The following is a 22663-nucleotide window of genomic DNA, read 5'->3' on the forward strand; positions in this document are numbered from 1 at the left end:
GTCCTCACGTTCCTCCAACCAGCATCCCAAGTGCCTACGGAGACACAGGTAGAGCTGGAAGAACAGCCGGTCCAGGAGGCAGAAGACCCCACACAAGCAGACCAGGAGAATCAACCCTCTGCTTATAGTGAGCCTGCCATACCCCTAGTGAGCCAAAGAGTCCGTAGACGGCTGCCCAGTTTACCCTTGACAGCTCCTATACCCTGTAGCTCAGGACCAGTCAGCCAGCTCCGTAGGTCCACTAGGGTCACTAGAGGCCAGTTGCCCATACGGTGGAGGATCTAAATGTTCAAGCTATTTTATTAATGTTTACCTGTTTATTGTTGCTTGTGTATAATTTTGTGTTTCTAGTTATTTGTAGGAGTCTTTGGTGGATTTACCGGGAATCCTTTTTGCATATAGTTGGAGCGTAACCCAGGATGGACTAAAAGACTGATAAAGACTCGGGGCAGGACAGACCCCTACCTGGTTACGTCTCCTTGTTTTGGTGAAATGGACACCTTTGTTTTCTTCAAAGACTGCACCCGGTTGCGGACACGCCGTGACCATCCTAATGTTTTTCTTTATTGCGTTGTTTCTGTTTGTAATTTGTTATGTTACAAAAATATGTTTAGTCCCGGAGTACTAAATTTCACTAGGGGGGAATGTGGCACCCCAGGGGTCTGGTTTCCACAGTAATAGCAATATTATGTCTGAGCGCAGGTGGGAGGTCTCTTGGTCAGGAATCCTATGCATGCCACACCTCCTGCCCAGTCCTGGGAGGGGAAGAACTTCCCCTATATAAAACTGGGGCTGAGGCAGGGTTAGTGAGTTAAGAAGGAGAGTTAAGAAGAGGAGAAGCAGCTATAGGAAAGAGAGATCAGGAGCTCTGGGGAAGTCGTGCTAAAAGGAATCAGGGGCTGGCAGCTGTAGAGCTCGCCCTGATTGAAGAGTTACCACCGGACCCGGAGTCCGAGGCTGTGGGGACTAATCCTTACCCAGCAGCAGAAACCGACTGGCAGGGGATTTCAGGTCCTCTGGCCAAGAAACCCGAAGGCACGGTCACACGCGTGGGACCAGCACCGCCGTCGTGGAGCGGAAGCCACTAGAAGGCCCCGAGTCACCGGCCATACGGGTGAGCACCACACGGTACACTCAGGGACGTGGGCTACTTTTACCCGCCTCTAGCAAGGTAGCCAGAAGAGTACAATTAGTTGGGGAGGCCTACAACTCCGCCTGGCCAGGGGAAATCCCATCTGCTCAAAGACTGACCAGGCCCCGATCGCTAGCCAGTACTCCGGGAGGGTCTATCTTTATCACCAGTAAAGACCCTGAACTACACCGCATCGTCTCTGAGTGGTTCCTGCTACCCCCATCATCCACGTCGGCTGCCCTGAGGCCATACCCCTCCCGTTGGGGGTTATACCATCTACGCTGCACAATCGTACCACCGGCCTCAGCGGTCTGCCCTGCAGCGGCAGCTCCATAGCTGCATTCAACGGGTGGCGTAGTCGTCCAACATCTACTGCTAATACTCAGCCACACAGTTTGACTCCCTGGGCACGGACCGGGTCACCGCCACGAGACTACTACCCCCAACAGGCCCGGCTCCGGGTAGTCCCCGCGTGCGCAACGCTACACCAAGTAGGCACAGGGGCACGTCATATGTACGTTCTATATATACAGATGTCAATCCTGACTATCATTAACGTATGTACGTACTATATATACTGATGTCAATCCTGACTATCCTATGATTATTGCTCCGATCATACAAAAAGTGCCCACTTCCCGCTAGCATACAACCACTAACCCCACACTAAAATATGCAAAAGAGAACGTCCTATGAATCTTAGGGTATCAGTGTTCCGCAGCACTCTCTCACAAAAAGTTACAAGAAGTACACACGCTGCCGGTGTAGTAGTGTATAAATTGTCCTGTACTTAGCTTCCTGTAGAGCGCAGAGTCCAAAGTCTTTCCAAGGGCCCCTTGCAAGGTGGACGCTAACACCGCTCACACGATTTACCGTTGCCGCGCCAATGTGGTAGAACCAGAAGATATGCAGATAAGCTCTGAGCCGGAGTTGCTGGGTGCCATGAACGGTCTGTTCCACCCAAGCACCGTAGTCTCTGATCAGGGGAATCGGAAGACAGCGCATTCCGAGTAAAGGCTGGAAGGAAACAGCGCAACAGCCCTGTCTGGGCTCAGTCTAGTCAGCACAGCACCAGTCCTCTCACTCTCCCTAAAATAGCTCCTGCCTCAAGTCCTAGTTTCCTGGGGTTCCCTTCTTAGATTGCTGCCCAATCACTGCCTGAAGAAAATCACTAACTCATCAATGGCAGGGTTAGACCAGTAGATGGTGCTGTTGTACAGTCTTTCACACAATGCGGAGTAACCCTATTACAAAAGAACATGGGATTCTTGCCAAGCAGTGTGGGTAAATGGGCGTACTTCCTGTTTGTGTCCTCATGCTGGATGACTGCCTGAGTGTTTTGCAAGCTGCACATACTGCTCAAAGCTGCATAGCCGACTGCCTGTCAAAGCTGCACAGGCACTAGCTGATTGTCAGATCATGAGTGAGGAAATGAAAGATCGTTTTTCGGAGCTCTTGAATGAAGTGGTGGAGAAAAAGCGAGATAATAATTTTTATTTCACGGACGATAAATACGAGAATATATTGAAAGAAGTGAAGGAGGCTAAGGTGGCGGTACCTAAACAGAGTATTCACTACAGGCGTTTGAAGAGGTACGACATCATGACCGTCGGAAGTGATGAAAAGTTAATTGCACCAATCTCGTGTGACAAAGACAACGTGTTGCATTACGTTCGGTGTGCAGAACTCTTTAGTGTCATTCATAATGCGCACATCAGAACCGGCCACGGAGGGCGGACCAGGATCCTAAAGGAGGTGAACCGTAAGTTCAAAAATGTCACAACGGAGTCAATAGTTATTTATCTGCGACTCTGCCAGCCATGCCAGAAAAAACAGAAGATTACCAAAAAAGTCCTTGTGGTGAAACCCATCCTACACAATGAAATGAATTCTCGTGCTCAAGTCGATCTCATTGACATGCAATCCAATTGTGATAATGATTTCAAGTTCATATTCGTCTATCAAGACCACGTCACTAAATTTGTTCTTCTATTTGCTTTATGCACTAAAAGAGCAGAAGCGGTTGCGTACCACCTCCTTGACATTTTTTCCACTTTTGGTGCCCCGTGTATTCTGCATTCTGATAATGGGAGGGAATTTTGTTACAAGGTCTTACAGAGTTTGTGCGCGATGTGGCCTGATATGAAAATAGTGCATGGTAAACCAAGACACAGCCAGTCCCAAGGCTCCGTGGAAAGAGCAAATCAAGACATTGAAAACATGTTGTCAACATGGATGGAAACAAATAAGACACCCAAGTGGTCTGAGGGCCTTCGCTTTGTACAAGCAATGAAAAATAGAGCATACCATGAGGGAATAAAATGCTCGCCCTATGAAGCTATGTTCGGAGTACCATTGCAGATGGGTCTAGCTACCTCCAAAATTCAAAGTGACGGGATCAGAAATCTCTCTTCAGAAGAAGATCTTGAAAAAATGTTTGTTGGTTTGCAAGAGGAACCTAGTGATCCGACATCACAAACAGAAGCCGAAGGGTCAGATAAATCTAACTTTCATCACACGTCAGCACCGACAGCAGCAGAAGCTTCGGATGAATCCAACTGTCATCAGCTGTTCACAACGGAAGGAGAAGCTTTGGACTTATCCAACTGTCCGCACACCTTAACAGCATATGAAACTCCATCAATTTTGCCATCCAAGAATAATGAAGACCTAAAAGAAAAAAGTGTCGAATCAAAGCCTTCTAAGAAAGATGGAGAACTTCATGATGATCAGCAACCTGACGTTTTGATTTCGCATACAATCAATAGAAGAATTGGTGCGGTCAGAAGAGTTCGAAAAGCTGCAAGAGAAGGACTTGAAACACAGGCCAAGAAAATGTTGAATTGTTCCAGTCAAAAATTACCCGATCCTAACATTGGACAGAACATCAGAATCAAAATTCCAGACGTCGACTGTTCAAAAATGGACCCTAGGTCGATCATTGCGATTATTATAAAAAAAGAAGATGACTTCACTTAAAGATCACTACTTACCGGAGGCTACCAGAAGCTTCCCAGGTCTCGTCGGCCGGCCGCATCCTCCTTCTTCCGGGTCACATGACTGCATAAGTCACCACGAAAGTGACAGGTGCATAAGTCATGTGACACGAGTTGTGTCACATGACTTACGCATGCGTCACTTGCGTGGTGACGTATGCAGTCATGTGACCAGGAAGGAGAACGCGGACGACGAGACCTGGGAAACCTCCGGTAAGTAGCAATTTAGCTTTATACCTGTCTGCCCTGCACACTCGCACCATCCATGCCTTCCGATGATGCATGAAACATGCATTATCGGAAGGCAGGGATATATCCGACAGATATCGGGATTATCCGTATCCATACAGCCCGTTATCCGCTCGGATAACAGGTCTGGACGGATCTATCCGCTTATCCCTAGTCACAATTACAGAATTACATAGTTTTGAAGTTGCGTTATTCTTGTATTTGCGTTAATTTGTCATTTTTGAGAAGTATTTTCCTACATAAATGTTTTCTATTTGCATTTTCCTATTTGTATTTGTTCATTTGCATTTGCATTTTGAAGAATAAAAATATTTCTAACGATTAAGGCCTTCATCAGAGTCGTAAATTGCGTTTAGTTAACTTTTACCACCATCATCTGCTGGTAAGAGTCAGAATTCTTTGACTCAAAGTTACTTTCACCAACACATGCTGGCAAATGTAAAAGTCCAAAATCGTTCGTTTATATGGAATACATCTGACTTTTACCAACGCTTTTGAGAAATGTTAAGATTTTCCAAGACTTCACCGGTAAAAGTCCAATTTTACTTTTCATTTTGAGCTTTTACCGACGGCCTCGGTAAATGTCCAGATTGACCGGTAAATTCTAGGTTTTACGGGCCTTCTGACTTTTACAGTAACAGAGACATCTGAAAGAAGTCCCGCTTGTTCAGTGTCACAGCATAAGCCCCACCTCTTCCATGTCACAGCACAGGCCCCACCTCTTTAGTGCCACAGCACATTGCCCCGCCTATTCAGTGCCACATCACATGGACCTGCCTCTTCAATGTCACAGCATGGAGCTCTTCAATGTCACAGCACATGGTTCCTGCTCTGCAATGTCACAGCACAGGGTCCCTCTTCTTCAATGTCAAAGAACAGGATCCCATCTCTTCAATGTCACAACCCAGGGTTCTGCTTCTTCAGTGTACAGCACAGGGTCTCACTTCTTCAGTGTCACAGCACAGGGTCTCGCTTCTTCAGTGTCACAGCACAGGGTCTCGCTTCTTCGATGTCACAGCACAGGGTCTCACTTCTTCGATGTCACAGCACAAAGAGCTCCGACTGTTCAGTGTCACAACACAATGCCCTACGTCTTCAATGTCATGGCACATGGTCCAGTCTTTTTAATAACGCAGCACAAGGCCTCACCTCTTTAATATCACATCACAGATCTTCCTTCTCTTCAATGTTACAGCACAAATCCTTCACCTCTTCAATGTCACAGCATGGGGCCTTATTTGTTCAATATGTCCTATCTTTGTGTGAAGTATGTGAAGTCACAGGGTCTTCCGTGGGTGTAATATTACTCAGACAACACAGGGTGAGGGTAAAACAGTGTGGCAATACTTTATTGAACCACAAAAAGGACAGTAAACACATAGTCCAGTCCCAGCAAATACCCAAGATGGTACAACATCACACAGTCCTCACCCTTCTGCGGCCTGTCTGGGATAGAACAGCTGTAACTTTTGGACTTCCAGGGCAAACTACCTCAACCAGTGGTCCCCTGCTTCTGGCGGGCCCACATAGAAAAGGTAGCAGCAAGCTTAGGAAGCTAGCAGTCCATCGAGGTACAAGGCCAGGAGACCCGAGGGTCCCACCCTGGCCTCTCCAAGAGTTTCCATGGGGCCAGATGACCAGCTGTTCCCAATCTGGCTTCTCTGAATGTTTCCATGGGTTCCAGGCAAAAGTGAAAAATTATTTTTGGGAAAGAGGAGATGCTAACTAATAGTGATCACCAAAATGATCAAGAAATAAATAAATAGATAGTGATCAATAGCAATATCAATCTATGAAAATATGTCAATTTATTAAATACAAATGTTTCCTGACACATATACATGTAGTAACAAACTAACAAACATATAAAACACCATAAAATAGTGGAAAAACACCACTGTCTAAGGAGCCAGCTGATACATTATAATAGAATCACGTATATAATGATACAACAATTACTATATATGATAATTCAATGAATGAAGAAATACAGAGCGCACAGGCTCAGTGCAATATCTGTGATGGTCAATGATGCCTAGACCCTGCAATGCACTAGTTAAATAACAGGGTAAATGTGTAAAGGCAAGTGAAGCACATAAAAGGCTGAAAAAGCAGAGTATGGCAAAAAGCAGTACCTGTTTCCCCACACTGAATGGTGCCCCCACAAGGATAAAAGTACGATCCTAATGGATAACCAAATAGGTCCCTACAGCTAACATAAGCTAATGACCACAGCGGAACCTAAAGCACTAAATAAGGGGATGATACCAGAAAGTAAGAGCCTGTGCTGAAAAAAATATAATAAGAACAGCTGGCGCCGCGGAGCCCAACGCGTGTCGCCACTCACGGTGGCTTCATCAGGTGGCTTCATATATGCCAGCATGGGACCATAGCAGGAGACCAGACTAGTGTGGTGCTGCACCTGTGTGACTTTTTCTAGCACTGCTGCAAGTGATTGACAGGTCACTCCCTCCATCCTGTCACTCACCTAGAACGGTGCTGGGAGAATCCGGACTGGTCTACTCTCTGGCTATGGGCACGAATCTTCTAACTATATTTTCTCTGAAACGCCATAGCATTTCAGAGAAAAATATATCTGGCTGCAATCGAGGAGTCAGGGTCTGATTCATACTGCCTTCAGTTTTGGCAACATGAATCATACTACAGGTTCCCTTTAAAGAGTAATTACACTTTCGATCAACCCTTTTCATGCCACAGAGATCCGTCTAAAGTTTTGACCTGTGGTGGCCTTGGTGCTGAGACCCTCACTGCTGATGTAAAGAAGCAGTGGTGCTTAAAGGAGTTGTCCCCTTTCAGAAATTGAGCTTTCCTCATCATTGCCAGGTCCAGTGCTAAATCTCCACTGCTATGAAAGGAGATGGCAATTGCTATTAGGAATTAATATAATTATTGAGAATAGTACTAATTCTATTTAGAGGGGAGGGAAAGGAGGGTGTAGAGGCAGAGTTTTTCTTTTCATTTTATATAGGAGATGAAAGTTACTACTAATAAGATTCTATCTCAGTAATGTAATAATCTGTATAATCTGTTTTCACTAAATACAGACAAGAATCAGTCCTGAAAGCGAAAGAAATAGATTTATTTAAAAAATGCTTTTACAAAGTTACTTATTTAATTGTGTACTATTGATTTAAGAAACAAAACTTAAAAAGATGGTTACTCTTTAAAGGGAATCTATCAGTAGATTTTTGCCATGTAATCTGCCAGAACAATGAAGTAGCAGCAAAGACCCCAATTGCATCACTTAGTTTACTGGGTGCTGCAGTTGTGATAGAATTACAGTTTCTTTGCTGAAGATCTAGCAGAGCTCAGTTGCTGTTGTATATATGTGTCACCCCAGGCCTGGATGCCACAAATATTAAAGGCTGTGTCTGAGAGCAGGAGGGAGGTTCCCTGGTCAGGGACCATTAGCATGCAGCACCTCCTGTCCCAGGCCAGTAGGGGGATCAGGCTGCCCCTATAAAAGCTGGAAATGGGGCAGGGTTAGAGAGACCAGAACCCACTTCTGAAGTGACCAGAAGGGTTCCTTAGAGGAAGGGACAGGTCAGCAGCAGCTGAGGAGTCCATGAGGCAGAGGAGAGACTGCGAGCCAGGGACAGAGGCGACGAGAGCCGGTCCTGGCTGAGAGAATCACCACCGGATATTGGGGTCCGAGGCTGTCAGGGTTGCAAGCCCAGCAGCAGAGAACCAACCCGCGAGGGATTTCAGGTCCCCTGGCCTAAGAAGCCTGGAGGCTCCGCCACACAGAGGGACCAGTATAGCAGAAGAAAGCAAAAGGTACCTAAGGCTCGAGTCGCAAGCCATACAGGCAAAGTACACGGCCAGCTCAGGGACGTGGGCTATTACACCACGAAGAGGGGGATAGTCCAAAAGAGCATAGAGAGAACGGTAAGCCTACACACTCACCCTGACCAGTGGGGCTCACCCGAATGCTCTCAGATACCCAGGCCCTCTCCTAACCGGTACTCCTGTTGGGTCAGTAATAACATCTGCAATAAAGACCCTGGACTGTTTGAAGCAGACTCTGAACTCTTACTATTGCGGCCTGCACTATCACCCCCAGCATTCACCTACACTGCCCTGAGGCTACACTCTTCCCGTGGGGAGTTGTCCTACCCCTGTGCTGCACACCAACATCAGCCTCAGTGGTCTGCCTCACAGAGGCGGTCATCCCTGACCGCAATCCACGGGTGGCATAGTCGGACATTCAAAACACTGATAAATAGACTGCCACAATTTGGTCTGACCACCCTGAGCCACGGGATCGGGTTGCCACTACTACCCCCAGCATCGCATAGAAGCCCGGTTCCGGGTGCCCCACGGCCCTGGGGGCGAGTCATATACACCACAGTTTATTGTGTACATTGCATAGTGAAAGAGAGTTGGTAATCAGTGCTGGCGGTGGCGATGGACTTGGAGGCACAAGGCCAGTTGTCCTCTAGGGATTATAAAACACTTATTGTATGGAAACAGCAAAACACAGCCTAGAAACTCGCACATCTTGGTAATCAGGGACTTCTCCTCCTACATTAAGGTGCTCTCAGATTATATATCAAAAACCTGCTAACAGATTCCCTTTAAGCAACGTTGTAAAGAAGAGTGGGCCAAAATTCCTCTAGAACAATGTGTGAGACTGAAAAAGTCATAAAGAAATGATTACTTCAAGTTATTGGTGCCCAACGATATTCTATAAGCTATTGATTTGGGGTGTACTTAATTTTTCACACACTGCTTTAGAATTTTGGCTTAATGTTATTACTCTGTTGGCAGACCTCCCAGGGCCAGGAGCTTCTTCCCTGTCCCTAATTCTAGGGGCGCCCTAGCTATCCCTGCTCCCCAGATAACTTCTGTTTACTTCTAATGGTGAAGACGCCAGGGCCACATACCTTGCTGAACTCCAGAATCAGCCATATATCTTTCCCCCTCTCCCACTCAGGAAAGTGGGGAATAATTGTGTATAAATACACACAAACCAGACTAACAAGGAAGGACATACAGGGATAACTGAAAATACCAATCATACAAATATGCACTCCAGACAAAAGAGGGGAGAAAAGGAAGAAAAAACAAATAGGGGAGGATGAGGATAAGCACACAGCTGAAACAACAAGCAACAGTCACAGATCAACACTACAAACACCTCTACCAACAACTGACTCCTCCACTCCAGACCAGGCAGTATGAAAAACTAACACTGGCAGTTCAGATTGCCAGAGGCGAGTATATATAGGAGAGGGGAGTGGCCAATACCAAACAGCTGAGATCATCCAAGCAGGGAAGCTTCAGAGACTCTAAGCTGAACAGCTTAACCCCTGCACTGCCAACAGAAACCTTCACCGTTTGATATGAAGGAGAAGTACTTCTGATCATTACAGAAGTTTGTGAAATCAGATGCTGCGGTCCTCTGGCCCCTCTCTGTCATGGTAAACCTGTGACACCTAGTTTTTGTTCTAGTAAATAATGATTTGAATATTATTTGTCATGTGTTGTTCATCTGGGATTATAGCTATCTAATATTAATTACCTTTAACACCTAGTAAGGAACATAATTTTTGTTCTTTTCTTACTATATATCCTCATACTTAAATGTATAACATTCAAAAGGGGGATAACTTAGTTGCATTTCTCAACACTATATAAATATGTGTATATATACATAGACTATATATTTATAATGTGCCATATGAATCATGGACAAATTGAAGCACTTTCACCCTCCCATCTCTTTAGTGAGCCCATACAGTTGAGTAACTCCATATGATAATGCATTGAAAGCCGCCTTTCATTGCTGTAAAGATTGAGATCCGCTGCCGCTAATGACATGTTTGGGGATCACGTTCCCTGATCCAACAGATGAGTGATCATTTAATAATATCTAAAAGGTCACAGAAGAATAAAATCCCCCTATAGCTTTATATATTACGCACTAATATGTCACATCATTCAATGTAATACCGCACTACCCAAGGTCAGACAAGGCTCTACAAGCCAAAAATGAGAGCGACTAGTAAACAGCGCCAGCTTTCATCCTTTACTACAAACACCTTGTTTTATTTAATTTATGTACAAGGGCCATGTGTTGAGTCTTCTTTTCCCAGATTTTCTAATTTTAATTTCTCGCCAGGACGGCTCCCAAAAGTAAGACTTTGTTCTCCTTCTACTACCCAAGGGATTAATACTAGATCAGTCATGACGGATGTCCTTTTATGCCATTGCTTTTTAAGAATAAAACAGACAATACAGCTGAGTCATGGATTATTTCAGGATTTATAATGTTTACTTACGGCAGTGTATTTATGAGAAGGATAAAAATACATTGGGGAATATAACCATTTTTTATTCATTACTACTCTTTATATTGCCATTATGTTTGAAAAGTAGCTAGTAGGTAAATGAAAACACACGGACTGAGGCATACAAATAACAGAAAGGAAAAAAAACAAAAGACTGATCAGCACCTCCTAACAGAATAAAGCACGTGTGAACAGGTGCAAGCTGCTCTGATACAGAAGAGAATACAGCAGCACTCTGTAAGTGCTAAGATGTATGCAAACATTGAATATATGAAATAAAAACTGTATTACTGCTATATGGAATATACTTATAAAATAATGGTACTTAGTGCGTAACTTTTGATGGGACCCTAAACCTAATAATTATAAATATGCCTCTCCCGGACTAAAAGCCTACAAATTTAAGGGGCAGGAAAGATCCAGCATTAATTAAAATCAGCCTTAGTTTGATGGGAGGAGTGTTGGTAGTGAATCCATTGTTTGAAAGGAGCAGCTATCTGGATCGGCTATTGGTTTGCACAATGCCATGCCATTTTGGCTGGGTGCCCACGTAGCGTTTTTCAAGCGTTTATGCTGCGGAATATCCGCAGCGGAAACGCTTGTGAAACGCTAGGTAATCCGCTCCCCATGGTCCCCAAGGGGATTCCGCATGTTCTATGCACATGCTGCAGATTTTTCCGCAGCGTTTATGCTGCGTACAAAAATCTGCAGCATGTCATTTCATTTTGCGGAAGCGCAGCGGAACTCCCGCCATTGACTTGCATTGAGACGCACAGAAACCGCGACTGTACATTTCTACAAGCGGCTTCTATGCGTCTCTATGTGCGGATGGTACCCAGTTCTGGAGGAGAGGAGACTCTCATCCAGACCTGGGTACCATTGTACCTGTAAAAAAAAGAATAAAATAATAAATAAAGTTTATACTCACCTTTCCGACGGCTTCTCTGCATGCCGGCATCGCTGAAGGACCTTCGGTGACGTCACAGTCATGTGACCGCAGGCCCTTCACCGCTCTGTCTCGTGATATGCCGGCAGCCAGGAACCAGCCAGGAAGCAGCGCTGCAGCCACACCGGAGCATCGGGGGTGAGTATAGCTTTATTTTATTTTATTTTTACGGTTCACACTGTATAAATCCATGCTGTTTGCATGGATTTATACAGTGTGACCTAGTTGTCAAGCACTTTCCAAGTGATGCTATCGCCTGGAAAGCGCTTGTCAATTTGCATGCGGAAACGCATGTGAATCCGCATGTATTCTGCAGGAAAAACGCATGTACAATCTGCATGCATTTTTTCTGCCAGGGAGATGCAGAAATGCTGCAGAAATTTTCTGCTTCATTTCTGCATCGTGGGCACACAGCCTAAAAGTCTTTGAGACTAATGAAGATAATATCTCCATGAATACAATAGACTTTTCTTAAGCTCAACTCAATTCAGACAAGTCACTTGGAACCTCTGTTCTTATGAACGGTCGGGTCCATCCATCTGTGTCACAGGTGTGTCGAGTGTGAAAGAAAGTCATTCTGGATCAGGCTGTTGAAGGTCGCCGCGATTGACCTAGCAGACATCTTCTTGATCCTTTCATCACCCCTCCCTCTCTAGGACCCAGCGGTGAGCTTCACTTTCTGCTTCTAATTAACACACCCTTGCTGGACCTTTAAATAACACCCAGTCTCTCCCGAGAATCGCTGGTGATAGAGGTATATTCTTCTGTTCAGGCCTGGAGTTCTAGCAATCAGCTAGTTTTTTCTTGGAGATCCTTTGTGATCATTGTTGTGATCGCTCTGGTGTCATTGCAAAGCTAAGTGTATCTCCTTGTCTGTTTCCCTGGTTTGTCTTTAGTTGCCGTGGGGCTGACTAGTGCTCACCGCTTCCTACCTAGGGCCTAGCTCTAGGGCCAGCCAGGGATAAGGTATCCTGCTCGTCGATAGGTGAGGAACCTAATTAGGGATGATAGGGAAGCAAGGGTGTTGCAAGATCTACCTAGGGGTCTCTACTTTCCCCTTCTCTAGTTGCTGGGCTTCCCCTCCTTTTCCCCTCATCATACGCTAGGTCCTTCCCATATCTAGCATGAGAATTTACTCCTCTTGATCAGACACTCTGGATAAGTAATAAGTTGTGATCCTAATATCACCCATTGGAAACCAAGAGGCTAATCTGCGCTTAGGCATCCTTCTCCATATGTCTCCCTAGCAGCTGACCTGTCTGCCCAATGGTATGCATGTATCCTTTTTTAATCACCTGTCCTTAGTTAACAGTTGGCAACACTGGCACTGGAGAAAGATAATACAATTTGTATCCTCAATAATCAGTCAGATTGGATCTGTTTTTCAACTGTGTTATGCGATTATTACATTACATCTACAATTTTGAAAAAAAAATGAACACATTTCACCAAATTAATCAAAATGTAGCATGCAAAATTTGGTTCAACTATACGAATTATACCACCAAAATAGCTAACATACTGTACATGGTTGCAAATATTTGGTGATAAAAAATTACATACAATTGTGTTAAACTTTTGGACAGGCACATTTTATATTCATAGAAAGTGTTACAAAATACTTTAAAATCTTCTATAATTTGCTATGGTCTATTTTTCTTGGGTGATACATGTACCCTCAATGGGCAGGAGTGTAATACTAGTGAGTGCAGCACTTGCAGTTGTACCTGTGCCTTGGATTTTGGGGGCCTAAAATGTCCCTTTGGCTTATATAAGAAGACCAAAACTATGAGAGACTTGAAATAGTTGGAAATTTATTGCAATCATAAGGGTATAAATTGTGCTAGAATCTCGGACTATGAAAGTGTGTCACCCTGGCCTGGATGCCACAAAATGTATTAAAGCTGTGTCTGAGAGCAAGGGGGAGGTTCTCTAGTCAGGGGAACATTGGCATGCAGTACCTCCTGTCTCAGGCCAGTAGGGGGAGCACGCTGCCCCTATAAAAGCTGGTACTGGGGGCAGGGTTAGAGAGAACTGGATGGCCTGTCTCAGCACTGAGACGTGTCCCGGAGCAGAGCAGGGACAGAAAGTTGTATTGCACCTAAGAGGAAGTGTGGCAGGAGGAGAGCCACAAGCCAGAGACAAGAGGCGAAGAGAGCCTGTCTTGGCAGATAACGGATTTAATCTACCAGACTTTGGTGTCTGAGGCTGGGAGGATTCCACATCCTACAGCAGATAACCAGTTCTCAAGGGACTGTATATTCCTTGGCCTAAGAAGCCTGGAGGCCCTGCCACAACAGAAGGGACCAGTAAAGCCGTACAAGGCTGGGAGCAGAAAGGAACCCACGTCGCCGGCCATACAGGCGAGAGTACACGGAAAGCTCGGAAACGTGGGCTGTTACCCTATAATGAGGAGATAGCCAGAAGGAGCGCAGAAAGCACGGTAGGCCTACACCCTCACCCTGACCAGGGCCAATTTCCCCGTTGCTCTCAGACATCCAGGTCCCCTCCTAGCCGGGACTGTTTATGGGTCAGTTTACCTGTTTTAGTAAAGACCCTGGACTGCAACCTGTTGTCTGTGTGTTCCTTGCTCCTCCAGCACTATCAGCACTGGGACTCTCACTACCATCACTCCCACCATCCATTATACTGCCCTGGGGCCGCACTCTTCCCGTGGGGAGTCACACTACCCTAGCTGCACACCTCATCAGCCCCAGCGGTCTGCATGCAGCGGCGGTTCCTAATAACCGCAATCCACGGGTGGCGTAGTCGGACATAATCATCAGCGCATAACAGACTACCACTGGCCTGACCACCCTGAGCCACGGAACCGGGTTGCCACTACTACCCCCATCGTTCCCCTATTGCCCGGATCCGAGTGCCCCACGGCCCAGGGGGCGAGTCAAAAGGCTTGATGTGAAGACTGAGGTACATAGTGTCATACTTTACTGTTGTAATCAATGTGTAAGTGCACAGGAATTCAGCAGAGAGAAATTTTCTTTCCTTTGGATATTGTTTTAGGAAGTTTTAATAGTGTTCTGCAGCTGATTTATTCCAGCAGAATTCGGTTTTATCTTCACTAATCCAGCCAAATATTAGCATTTCTTAGCTTGTACACTGTTTCTTATGTCTTTTTCTGTGGTTATTCAATTTAATTGGGGTTGTTTGATAACAATGTTGTGATTTTTGTGTGCTACACAGTATGTGATATAATATATTTAGGTATTTATATGTCATAATTAAGATTCTAGCAAAGATCCCCTTTACAGCTGGTCATAAAACTAATAATTATACAATTGTTAAAGGCTATGTACGCCATTACTCATAATTATTTTTATTATTTATTTGCTGCCTAAATACAAAGTTTAGCAAATATCTAGATAGTGTCAATACTCTTGGCTCAGACAGCTCTCTGCTCCCCCCATCTGTCAGTGATAGCAGTAGGGAGGGGATCTGCAGTGGAGAGGGGAGAAAGTATTTGCAGCATGAATCAGATTACAGGTTCCCTTTATAAAGTAATTGCAGTTTCAATAAACCTTCCATATGCCACAGACATCTGTCTGAAGTTTTGATCAGTGAGATTCTTGGTGCTAAGACCCCCACTGTTTGCGAATATAACGGGGCAGAAGCACTTAAGGGAGTTGTCCCCTTTCAGAAAACACTGGTCCAGGTGCAGTTGGTTATAAAAACAAACTGTGCTTTACTAACCATTTCCAGGTCCAGTACTAAGTCACCGATGCTAAGATACAAGATAACATCTATTACTAGTAAGATTTTATGTAGAGAGGATGGGAAAAGAGGATCTAGAGACTGAGCTCCTTCCTCCTCCTCCTGCTCCCTTTTACATAGAATCTGATCAGTAGCAACTGTCATCTCCTTGAGAATTTTGAGAATGAATGATTAGTGCCAGAGGAGAAAGAAGCCGATTTGTGTGATAAGATACATTACAAAGTTGCTTATTTTCACTTGTACTAATGATTTATGCAATAAAAATTAAAACAACTGTTACTCTTTAAGCAACATTATAAAGAAGAGTGGACCAAAATTCCTCCAGAACTATGTGAGAGACTGAAAAAGTCATATACAAACAATGGCTTAGGTTTATTGCTGTTCAATGTGATTCTACGTGCTATTGATTCATAAAGCATACTTATGTTTTATTATTTATTTGCTGCCTAAATGCAGCTAGCAAATTTCTAAATAGTCTTCATACTCCTGGTTCAGACAGCTCTCTGCTCCCACCTTCTCTCATTGTTAGTGATAGCAGTAGGAATGGGATTTGCAGTGGAGAGGGGAGAAAGTATCTTAAAGGTCTGCAAAAATGGGCTGTAGATAAGGAAGGAAGGACATGGAGAGGACAGTTCAGTATTGAAGCTGTGATGATACATGAAAGCAAGTGAAGTAAGCAGCACCCTGGCTATAAACGCAGACCTTACATTCAGCCTATATTACAGAAAGAGACACTCCCAAAAGACTTGAATCAAGCTGAAAACTACAAACCAGAAGGCCTTTGTGTATACTTCAGCTAAAAATTTAAATTCATCATTACTCCTCATGTGCGGTAACAATAAGATCTTTCGATTCAAAGCTCAGGAGCTTGTTTTACAAATGTGTGATTCCTTTTGTAGAAGCAGGGTGTTAGTTATATTACAGACCTTGATGGAGGAGTCAGTTGAGTCCTCCATCCCTAGGGCTGGACCTCACTGCACTCAGAAAACCTTAACAAATTTCTATACTATGTCATCATTGTGTGAACGGTTTTAGCAAGGTTTGCCGCCCCAGCTGGCCACTGCAGTCATGGTAGTGGTGCACGGCGTTCCGAGTGCTTGTCAGGCTCGACCGAGGGTGTGCGACAGTCTTTGTCAATTGTGGGGCTAATAATAAAACAATAAAAAGTTTTGTGACACCAGTTGGGATGTTCGGCCTGGTATGGACGAGCACTGATGAAGGCCCCTGGGAGTTAGGTGGTGATGGACAGTGCCAGATGATTAACCCTTCCCAACCAGGGCTGGCTCCCAGGGGAGTTGGAACAGGAATGGTGCAGCAGAGATTAATCAGCGTTAGACGGGATAATAACCAGTTTGTACCTTTTATTGAAGTTCTGCAAACAGTTCTTGAAGATTCCATACAACTCACAGAGAGGGTTTTGGTTGGACCTGCACGGTGAGAGATCAGTTTCTCTGCTGTGATGTAGTGTAGCCTTCTTGCTGCTAATTATGTCTCTGGTAAATTATTCATTGGATCCCCAGGGGTCCAAGGTGAACAGTTACTGGATCTGTGATCCATTCCAGCGAGCAAGCAATGTGAATCCTGTCAGAACACTTACTTCCTCTTGCAAAAGTGTTCTTGATTCTATGCGGCGGCTGAGCCCCCGGGCAAAAGCACTCTTCTGCTAGTTATATAAAGACTGAGCAGTCTCTCAGTTTAGCACTGACTCTGGAAGTCTGTGTGCTCTAGGGACTAATACCCTGCCTCATGCAGCTTGTCCTTGCATAGAGCACGCTGCTCTCTTCTGCACTGGGACCTCCATGATGCTCCTTCCTCTCATACCAACTTCAGAAGCACCTCCTCCCCTCTGAGGGATTGTGCACAACTTCCTGGTTTAGTCAAAACAGCACAATCCTCCAGTAAGGGATCAGGTACAAAGTGTGGATGCAATTATAACATCCGAGAGACCAGCCCTCATCATAGCTGGCAAAACATTCTGCATAAAAGTACATCACATGCTGCTTCTAATAGGTGGTGCTATAGAGTTCAAGTCCTCTTTTTCTCTGAAGAGGCAATTTGCACATCATATATGCAGGCATTTATTGGCACTACAGACATGGACGCCACAAAGGCTTTATTGAAGTCTCTCCAACTAGAGTTTGTACTAGTCCTTGAGTAGATTCACTTGGAATAGGTTTAAATCACCACTCCAGGGTGTTTTTTTATTTCAGCATGGGAGTGCTGCTACTAAGCTATGTTCCCTGTCCCTACTCTCATACTTACCTGCCACCATCTTCACCTTCTTTTAGCACCGCTCCCTTCGGTCTCCTGAAGTTTGTGACCTGCCAGATTGCTCCAGTGTTTGCTGGAGCGAGCCAGAGGTCACTTTTCCATGCAGGTTTTATAAGAGCCTTGCTCTAGCTCTCATAAGCTTACAATGGGAGCTTGTGACCATTACTTCAGGCTTCATGTCAGTCAGAAATTGCAGTAAAAAGATGCCGGCGAAATACCAGAGGAACGCCGATAAAAGGTGAAATGTTGGCAGTTAAGTATAAGACTACAGGCAGGGACCTTAGATTAGTAGCACAACTCCAGCATTGAAAAAAAACACTGATGTGGTGCTTTAATGTAAGATTTTCAATCACTGGTCCACTTATTTCCTGGCTTTCAGAGAAAACATTTCAGATATTCTACATGTTTATGAGCTTTTTAAAGGGAACTGTTACAACTGCACTCTGCTCTTGCTCATAGCAGGGGACATTCGTGTTCTCTAATAGGACACATAGACTGAGATAGTCTTTTTCAGAATAAGTATCCCAGGATTTCCAACACCCCTCTACCAAAAAATATACTGTAACTGATTGACTTAAACAATAGTAAACCATGCGGTAGAGGAGTATAAAGGTCTAATGTGCTGTAAAAAAAATAACTGACCAGCACCTCTATATAAAATAAGCTAGTGAGTACAGGTGCAAGCTGCAATGACTGCACAATATACAAACAGGAGAACACAGCAGCACTCCAAGAGATATGCAAACACTGAATATATGTGATTAAAACTGCACTACTGCAACACAGAATTCACTTACCATAATGCAGGTTCTCAGAACATAACTGGCCAATTCGTGTGTGCCCATCAACCACAGCAAGGTGACCTTTCTCTGATGTTGCAATAGTGCAGTTTTAATCACACATTTGCATACATCTTGGCAGCTACAGAGTGCTGCTTTGTTCTCTTGTTTGTATATTGCTTGCACCTGTACTCACTAGCTTATTTTGAATGGAGGTGCTGGACATTTTTTTGTTTTTTTGCAGTTTACTATTACTGCAGAGGTTGTGACTGCCTCCTTTTCTGACTGTGCACTCATTCGATCAGCCCAAGGGTATTTTTAATTAAAGTTGGATCCTACTTGCCCTTTAAATTTATAGGTTTATAGCCCGGGAGAGGCATGTTTGAGAAATATTATGTTTAGGGTCCCATCAGAGAAAGATCACCTTGCCGTGGTTGATGGGCACACATGAATTGGCCAGTTTATGCGCTGAGAACCTTCATTTTTGTAACACACACTACCACTTATCAAAGTGTACTGCTCCAGCGAGAACTCCTCTTTTTTCTTTCTCTTATTACAGTAGATTACATGGCTAGCAGCATTTTCTACCAATCCATAACCATATCTGTCTGTGTGTGGATAAGGTCTATAATGGAAGGAATGACCAATGGCTGCAGTACAAGCCTGACAGGTCTCATTCTCAACACAACAATAAGAGATTTGGTGGACTGCGGGGGCTGTCTAAGCCCATACACATTATTTGGCAGCATATACTATCAAAGACAATGCAATGGATCACTAAAATGAATGACATATAACTTAAACTATTGTTTCTCTTTAAGTATAGACAACCTGGTCTCATAAATATGGAATATTTTAAACCATTATACTATGACGGTGAATATGCACATGACAGAATATTCGATTCAAATCAAAAGCTAAAATACAACTGAATTCACTTATATTTATAGCTAAATTAATATAAAGAGGTGAATTACAATGATAAAGACCTGACTGCAACATTAATATCTTATGAATCTCTCACTGTGACAGATTGAAATGTCATAAAGTTGCATTAAAATTCCTGTTTTCCATTTATAATATAGATTTAACGTGCTAAAAGATAATAAAGGTTTCAAAATGCAATTGATTTCTATAGAAAAAATCATACACGTAAAAGAATTATATATATATATATATATATATATATATATATAAAGTGATAAAACACTTTCATCTATGAATGACCATTATATTTAATGAAAAGATATGTGTCACTTCACCAACGATTATCAATACTTTTCTACTACTGACTGCATTGTTAATTTAGAAAGCAGTATCTATCCAGTAAAATAAAATTGATTTTGCGCTTAATCCGTTATTGCTCCGGGTTTGTATTTATTATCCTATAAACAGTTGTAAGAATTTAAGCTGCTTAATCGGCCATTAGAAAGTTTTTTCAAAACTTTTCATGCTTGATGCAAACAATTACCGGAGAAACCTTGGTCATTTAAAACTTGGTATAATAACAAAGATGGAGGTCTTGTGATCGTGGGTATGGGATGATTTACTGCACATAGGGAGTGTCTGGTTAAGAGATTTTGAAAGCTTGAACAATCTTCAAATACTCAAATATATATGGGCAGCACGGTGGCTCAGTGGTTAGCACTATATCCTTGCAGCACTGGGGTCCTGGGTTCAAATCCCACCAAGGACAACATCTTCAAGGAGTTTGTATGTTCTCCTGGTTTTAGTGTGGGTTTCCTCTGGGTTCTGGGAACTAATTGAGAGCTGGCGTTCCTCAATGATGATCTTTAGCTAGTAGCCAGAGCAGAAAGAGGCGACATGCTTGTCTTCTTCTCATGGGCAAAAACAAACATATGCATTACATTTAAAATTATTATTTTTTTAAGTTCATTTATCTATTTATTTTACTTTTCCGGGCCTAAGGGGCGGCAGAAAACTCTTTAACATACTATTCTAGCATGGGTGAGATTTGTAAACTTTGACGTAATTGATAGAGATGAGCGGTGTTCGACTCGAACTGTTCGCCAATCTCAAATTCGAGCTGTTTTGGGCGGTGTTCGAGCCGTTCGGTGAACACGAACGATTTGAAAAAAATTCGGCTGTTCGAGGTTATGTTCGATAACTGTTCGTGCACCAAAATCATAACTGGATTTTTTTGTCAGTAATGATGAAAATTAATGTTAATACGCAGTTTGAGTGTACAGCGGGGCGGGGGGAGGGGCAGGGGATGGATCTCTGCAGGAACAATGAAGATCTCCATTTTTTTTTCTCTTTCCCACATTTACAGTGGGGAGGTGCAATCTGTCAGCCTATCAGCAGCGTACACACAGAGCGAAGTGCTTTTTTTCACACAAGCAAGGGCATGTGTCATTGGCAGTGTATGTCACATGTCGTTGCCCTATAAGACCCAGCCATTTTCCCCGTCGCCACCATTTTCTCACTGCTGCAGCTGCGTGTTAGACAGCACTGCTGTTGCTGTGTGCGCTATACCTTGTTAATTTCAAGCCAATTTTCGCACAAATCTACAGATAGCTTGGGAGTAGGGAAGAGTTGTGATTGCAGTCCTTTTTTGGCCTATTGCAGTGTGTGTTAGTCAGTGGAGTAGCGTATCTGTGTTGCAAGCTACACCACCTGTGTATAGAATACCAATTTTTTTACTGCACCTAATGAAGTAAAACATTTTGGGCATAGCATAATTCTATTAGTCCATCTATACTAACCTCCACCAGGTTGCAAATTCAATATAATATTTTTCTGCATCGAGCTCTGAAAAAATATTTGGGCTTCTAGCAGTGTGTGGGACTTGGTCTATTAGTCCATCTATACTAACCTCCACCAGGTTGCAAATTAAAAATAATTTTTATCTGCATCTAGCTCTGAAAAAATATTTGGGCTTCTAGCAGTGTGTGGGACTTGGTCTATTAGTCCATCTATACTTACCTCCATCAGTGTCACGCTGTCTCTGTATACTGGAGGTAGGGGGCCTAAGCTGACCCTAAGCTGGGGCCCTGACTAATCCCTCAACCTGGAGGTACTGTTAAAGGTACAGAGGTCCAGGCCGCCAGCGTAACCCCTACCTCCTGAGGATTCCTGCACCTAAGTAATCTAGTCCTGAGAAGGACCCCGATCACAACAAAAGGGGACAAGTAATAATATGCCCACACACAGTACTTAGACGAACGAGACAGTACAAGGGAAAAACCAAAACCACCTTGCATACAAAAACTACACAACTACAACAGAGGGAACACCAACGGGAAAGGAGATAAATGATAAAGCGAGGAAGGGAAAAAACGCTCCAAATACACTTATCTCTGAAACTCCAAATACCACGATCCGCTCTGTTAGTCTGCATGAAATGCTTTCACCGACACTTCCCTAACAGACCAGCAGGCATTTGAAGGAGTCTCACTACAGCAGCATTGATTGCAGCTGGGCGAGGCTGGACCTCGTCTAGCACAGAGAGAGAGAGAATTAACTCCCTCACTGCCGAAAAACACAAAGCACCAAAAAGTCAGCTGCGAGAAGTCAGGCTGTGTAATCGTGACGATCTTCGTGGCGACACACCCGTGACAGTACCCCCCCTTCTACGAGGGGCCTCCGGACCCTCAGGGCCAGGTTTATCCGGGTGAGTCGTGTGGAAGGCCCGAACTAATCGGTCTGCGTTAATATCCGACGCAGGAACCCACATCCTCTCCTCAGGACCATACCCTTTCCAATGAACCAGGTACTGAAGGGACCGGCGATTAAAGCGTGAATCGATGACCCTCGATACCTGGAACTCCAAGTTACCATTGACCACCACTGGAGGGGGAGGTAAAGGTGACGGTACCACCGGCGCCACATACCTCTTAAGCAACGATCTGTGGAACACGTTGTGAATTTTAAACGTAGGGGGGAGGTCAAGACGGAATGCCACCGGATTAATTATAGAACTGATTCTGTATGGCCCGATGAACCTGGGACCCAGTTTCCAGGAGGGAACCTTAAGTTTTATATTCCTGGTAGACAACCATACCCGATCGTTCACACTTAGGTCCGGACCAGACACTCTCCTCCTGTCAGCCATACGTTTGTAACGGTTCCCCATAGTACTCAGATTATTCAGTACCCCTCTCCATACTGAAGCGAGTGATGAGGAAAATCGTTCCTCCTCAGGAACCCCCGAAGAGCCCCCCCTACTGAAAGTACAAAACTGGGGGTGAAAACCATATGCCCCAAAAAACGGGGACTTACCAGTG

The 22663-nt window shown here is 44.1% G+C and overlaps 1 protein-coding gene across 1 annotated transcript in view; it reads left to right on the forward strand.

The window, feature by feature from the left end:
• ANO3 (anoctamin 3) overlaps window positions 1-22663 on the forward strand; it is a 955742-nt gene that overhangs the window by 28108 nt on the left and 904971 nt on the right. The window lies entirely within an intron of this gene.

The sequence above is a fragment of the Phyllobates terribilis genome, unplaced genomic scaffold, assembly GCF_046119375.1.
Source record: "Phyllobates terribilis strain yellow unplaced genomic scaffold, ASM4611937v1 Scaffold_13__5_contigs__length_258822181, whole genome shotgun sequence".
In the NCBI taxonomy this organism is placed as follows: Eukaryota; Metazoa; Chordata; class Amphibia; order Anura; family Dendrobatidae; genus Phyllobates; species Phyllobates terribilis.